This window comes from Miniopterus natalensis, chromosome 6 (assembly GCF_054644295.1).
Source record: "Miniopterus natalensis isolate mMinNat1 chromosome 6, mMinNat1.hap1, whole genome shotgun sequence".
In the NCBI taxonomy this organism is placed as follows: Eukaryota; Metazoa; Chordata; class Mammalia; order Chiroptera; family Miniopteridae; genus Miniopterus; species Miniopterus natalensis.
Window position 1 is genome coordinate 73,852,533 of NC_142086.1, and position 6,290 is coordinate 73,858,822.

Genomic DNA, 6,290 nt, shown 5'->3' on the forward strand with positions numbered 1-6,290 from the left:
TTTTGGAGGCCAAATTTAATAGACGATTATGTTTAGAGAAAGGCTAAACTGGGTCTCAAACGAAAGACTTGTTAAGAAATCAGAGGAAAGTATTCTTTTGAGCCTGAGCATCTAAAGATGAAAAGACAGTAAAGATCCCAAAACCTGAAAAAAGAGCAAAGATAATGAGAAACATAATAATTTTTTAATGTCTTCATTGATATTTTAATATAATTCTTGACTAATTTATCTTTTGCTCTTTTCCAGAGCTAGCTGGTTCTACTCTCTGATGTATTCATAGTCATTTATAATTTCAGATAAGCTCTTTTGTTCATTCCAAACTGAATTTTAGTGAAAAAGAACTGAATTGATGCTGATGTGACTTCGTGTGGACTTCATGTTCTCTATTCCAGGTTTGACACCTGGTACAACGAAACATCATTCTGTATAACCCCTAACCTCAAAGGACATGTTACTGATTAAAGGATGTAAGACTAGCCTGTATCCTGAGTATTTAGAAGAGAGATAGTTGTTCGAACAGAAGAGCCTGTCCATTTGTAAGAACTATGGGAAAGTTTACAGAGAAGTAATTGCTTGTTCTGTTGGAAAGCCATTTTACATTGGTACCCTGTGAGCAAATGACTCACCTACCACCTAACACTATAATGAGGACAGACTGATTTAAAACCTAACACAAGTCTGAATTCATTTCCACTTTAACTCTTCCAGAAAGAAAAGCCTGCAGGCCCACACGGATTTTTAAGCTTTCATTGTGAATACCATTCAGCCCCCTTTACATAAGCCAAGCATATGTTTTGGGAAAACAGATCTAGTCATCTGGATTCGAATAGAGGCATTTTCTTAAATGAGAGCAGTGGGCCTACCCAACATACGTCATCAAAACATTGGTCTCTAGCTGAGATGTCCAAGAGAAGATCTGAGAAGCATTACTCTCAAAAGATGGGGAGAAATGTTTTAAGAGTCCTAGATAGTTGCAGTACTGGGCAGATTGCAGAGTTTGTGGTTCATGTGATTAGGAAGCCACTTATATTTTGAAGCTACTTCTTAGCTGACAAAGCCACAGTGAGGGCAGCAGGGTGGCACAGCTCTGTGGGGGAGGGGCACCCTTACACAGACTCCAACATACTGAGAAGACCCAGTTCTTCTATGCAAAGCTATTTTTAATGTTTGTTTTAAATTTTATTCTAGTTTTATTGTGGTATAATTTAAGGTAATATTCTGATATGTGTATACATTGTGAAATGAATACCTCAATCAAGCTAATCAACATATTCATCTGTCAATTCTTTGTTATGAGGCGCTCTTGGGATATATCCCTGGACTCCACCCACTAACTACCCATAGAACTAAATACCCAGTAGTCACAACCAAAAATATCTCCAGATGTTGCCAGTGTGTCCAGGGTTAAGAACCACTGAGTTGGGATAAAGGAATTTTAGCTTAGCTAATAACAAAGCACTTGTTTTCTTGTAGCATCCTCTGTGCTTCATGTATCACCAAGGACTCGGGGAGGGTGCTATGGCCATAGCAGGTGGGGCCAAATTCAGGATACAAGGATTTAGACCCCTCTGCTGGTCACTATCCTCAGGACTAACATTATCTGAACTGAGAGCCACAATGAAGGGCAGGATCCGTCCAGTGTCATCAGGGCTAGGTACAGCTGCACAGGTTGGGCACAGCACAATTCCAGAAGGTGCCATTCACACAGACCATGCTGTGAATGGTGCTTCCTGGAGTCATGAAATGCACCAGCCCTGGATATCACAATGTTTCAGCCACCTATCTCCTGCCTGGTAGAGAAAATCTTAGGAAGAAGAAAGAATAAAACTAGTAAACAGTATGTATGGGTCAGGAAATCATGAGTCACAGTCTCGGCATTAAGATGGGATCCCACTTCCAGATGGCATCACAGTCTCAAAACTTAAAACAGAGCTTCAAGTGTAAAAAGTCTTGTAACAAAAAGTTATTTTACATTTCTGTTTGGGTGTCAGGACTCTACAGGATTATTTGAAAGCTGTGGAGAAACTGTGTGGTACAGTGGTGTGGCATGGGATTTCTCAGGAAAAGATAGAGATCTAAGTCATGTTTCTATCACCCAAGAGCCCTGAGTTGGCTTTCTGGTGGTATATTGGAAATGATCATAATTATTCCTGCCCTGGCATGTTCTGAGGACTAACAAAAGGGGAGATAATGACTGTGCATTGTAAAGGGTAAAGCACAATACAAATGCTGCTCAATATGACAAACAGCTTATGTCACTTGATAGCTTAGTAAAAATGTTAGTCTTTTCTTTGAAATGCCAAAGACATCTGTCTTCTAAAAGGTATCCATTTTTAACATTTTTGAGAATCCTCTCATCCATGTAATTTTAAATACTGTTGTTTAGCCCGGCCAGGCGTGGCTCAGGGGTTGAGCGTCGACCTAGGATCCAGGCGATCGGGGTTCGATTCCCCATCAGGGGACATGCCCGGGTTGCGGGCCTGGCAGCCGATCAATGACTCTCTCATCATTGATGTTTCTATCTCTCTCTCTTCCCCTCCTTTCCTCTCTCTGAAGTCAATAAAGATATATTTAAAAATAAATAAATAAATACTGTTGTTTATATGTTATATTATTTTATGCTTATAGGTTATAAAGCTTCTCCTACTAATAGGAAGCTAAACAATAGCCCAATGGCTGGGATGTTAAAAGAAAATAGCACTTTATAGAAGTCTTTTCAAAGATTACCCAAAGGAAAGTGCAATTGCCTGCCCTTATCCTAAGAATACTTTTTTTTCTAATTATAAAAGCAATATGTGATCATTTTGAAAACACCCCATTGACATCAATGGGTAGATCATTGAGATAAAAAAATCAACACAGAAACAATGGTCTTAAATGACACATTAAACCAGATGGACTTAATTGATATTTTTACAACATTTTACCCAAAAATAGCAGAATATACATTTTTGTCAAGTGCACATGGAACATTTTCCAGGATATACAACAAGTAAAAAGAAAAAAGTAGATACAATATATAATATATGTAATATGAAATTAGCATATCTACCTCCTCTCACACTCATTGGAATATTACCTTCATCATATGGTATATACATATACATATACATATACATGTATTATGTATACTGATATCTGTTTCTGGACAGTTTGGTTCCATTCATCTGCTTACTAGCCTAAGATGATATCTAACAGAATTGGGCTCAGGAACTCATGCTTGCTTAGTTGTGCAGCTTTCATTTCAATTGTATTCAAATCATCTATTTTCCTGCAGTCCTCTCTGAGAAGCTGCCTACCCCTTAAATTATATTAGTATATAATATCCTCCAACAATACACCATATCACCTCTACATTCCTCAGCATATCTATTCACTGAGAATGTTCAGGGATGTGGTGAAACGAGCTCTTACCAGATCACAAGAACCAATGTGTGTATCTCTTCCCGGCTCTGCATTCAGTGATGTCACATTGATACTTTGAAACTGACCACAGTGAGCGTATTTATACTACAGAAACCAGCAAAAGCTACAAATCTGGACCCTTGTTTTCAGAGAGCAAGTTTACCGGCATACCATGGACTAGATTGTCTCTGAAGACCCCTAGGACCAGGACTCTTCAACATGACTAACTATAATACAGCAAATAGACTGAAAGTCTAAAATGAAAAGGATCATTATCTAGTCACTTAGTTTCACTGCATCGACACTCAAATAAAAATGTAAATTGAAAACATGTAACCTAAGGAATATTTTTCTAAAGACCTTTTTTTTCTTTCTCTCCTTGGTAGGTAGGATTCTTGGAGTTTACTAAAATAGAAATTATCTATATTTAAATCAGGTGGAAAAGCAAGATACAGCTTTGACCTAGAAGAATGTGACACTTCAAGTCATGAAAGGAGAATAAATAACATTTTCTTGTATCAGTCTCTGTCCCAGGAGGTCTTGGGTTATTAATATAAATGCTCGAACAAATAGTACTTCACCTGGGAGGACTGGTTCTTGCTCGGCTACTCCAGGACAAGCTCCACAAAGCCTATTAGTCAAACAGCCTGCGCCAGATTAAACCCTCTCCTGACTCCAATGCAAAGGCCTCGTTAGGCCTCCTTAGAATCCCCCCAGTTCTCCTTGTCTATCTGGAACACGACACTAATAGAAGGTAACTGTGTGCAGTGGGCCTGTCTGCCAGGGGATGTAAACAGCCCCTGGGAGGACTCCCTCATGGGGGGCTCTCAGTCTTTCAGTTTCCAATAGTCCTTACTCATAACAGCCCTCTATTGGGGCAATTTCTTCAACCAGTTTCCTCTGGACCATGAATGCAGCCCAAAATTCAGCTCTAAAGTCGTAGACTAGTAAATGCAGAAAGAGTCTCAGGGATATTTTGCTCCAGTCTTCCTTTTACAGGTGAAACCCAGAGAAAGAGGGCCACTTGCCCAAAGTAACAGCAAAGCCAGTATACAGAACTAGAACTCGGGACTGTCCCATGCCAGTCCAGGGCTCTTTCCATGGATATTCTGCCCTTCCTTCTTTTACTGTCTCCCTCGGAGGTGGGAGAGAAGGGGCACCCGTGGGGGAAAGGAGGCAGCATATTTATTACCTGTACATTACAGTGGTCACAGGTTTCACAGGTCCCTAAGTCTGTGAGAATGTCAAAGGTCTCTCAAACACTCAACTAATGGACAGAGATTTCACTGAATTTAATTTGTGATGCAACTGTTCTATTTAATTGGTTGAGTCATTTCTTAAAAATCTTTCTGATGCATACCCCAAATAATAACTGAATACAAAGGCACAAAAAGGAGAGAATTTAATCAAAATATTCTAGTGCTTCCCTTCAGAAATAATTTAAGGACAAATAAATAGGAAGTCTTACTTCATTCACCTAATTGGATAAACCTCTCAATAAATTCTTCCATTATCCCAGTAATAGAAGACAGAATCTTCTATTTCATTTTCAATGTGAAGAAGAAAGTTTCTAAACAAAACAGACCTTAAGAAATCATTGTAGCCTCAAGCTAGCTTTAAAAAGAAAAGAAATGTTATATTATTTAATGTTTTTGCAAGTTCCTTTTAGAGCACAAATCAGAAATTGCAAGAACAGATTTTCATGTGTGGCAATACAAACATTTTAATGGAAGAATTGTGGGTCTATGATTTCATTTAGTATCTGAATTACACTTAGATGGTTCCTATTGTCTGCATGGGATAAATAGCATTTTTATATCATGTATAAAATTGCCAAATTACAAGGCTAAATGGTATGTGCGTCAGAAGTCCCAGAGACTGGCTCCCTCACCTTGCAGATGAGAGAAGTACAGGCAGGGAGGTGCTGGGACACACCCAAGGTCATAAAGCTAATTAGCCTCAGAGTCAGAAATAGAATCTGTCCCCTGACTCCCCAGAATGTATGCTGCTGAGCACTCTCACCAAGTTTACAAGGCATCTTTAACCCCAATTTCCATGTTTTCATTAGATATATGAAAATTGTAATAGTACTATTTCTAATGTTTGCTCCTCAGTTACACTCTCTTAGTGTATACATGTGTAACATCAGAATATTTATGCTTTGTCAGTGACTCTCCCCACTGGCCCTTAAAATATCACAGTGGTTGTAGGGCAGAAGGAAAAGAGCCCCGGTCTAGGACTCAGATGGAACAGAGTTTGAACCCCAGCCTATTGTGTATAAGGTTAGTGATGTTGGTTAGTGAATCAACTAAAGTCTTTGAGCCCCAATTTCCTCATTGAAAAATGAAACAATTAATGTCTACTTTGGTAAGATTAATGCAAAGTCCCTGGGATAATGTCTGGATTTGTTGGAGTGGGGGGTTGGAGGGGAGCTGAGGAAAGAATTCCTTTTGACATTTGAAATCCACCATATTTCTGGTCGGTCTGAATTTATTCATTCATAAAATATTTATTAGGCACCTTCTATAGCCAAACATTGTTCTAGATTCCAGAGATACACTAGTGAGGCAGATGGACAATACCCTGGGGGCATCACCCAGCAGGTCCTGGTGGCCCTAAGGGGACACACAATGAAGCTGGTTTTACATGTGGCAGAAAAGCTGCAAACTGGACTCAGCTGCTACTAAGGGAATGAGCTGCTGCTAAGATGCATTGCTGGGAAGACAATCAGAATCTGAAGCCAAGCAGGAAGAAAGTCTTCCCTCCTCCAACTGTAAGGCTCCCTCTGGCGCCCCCTATTGATGGAGTCTAACAGTCCGCTTGAAAAGCAGAAAGGGGGTTTACAATCCCAACCCCAACATCACAAAGCAAAGCATCAAGGGTAG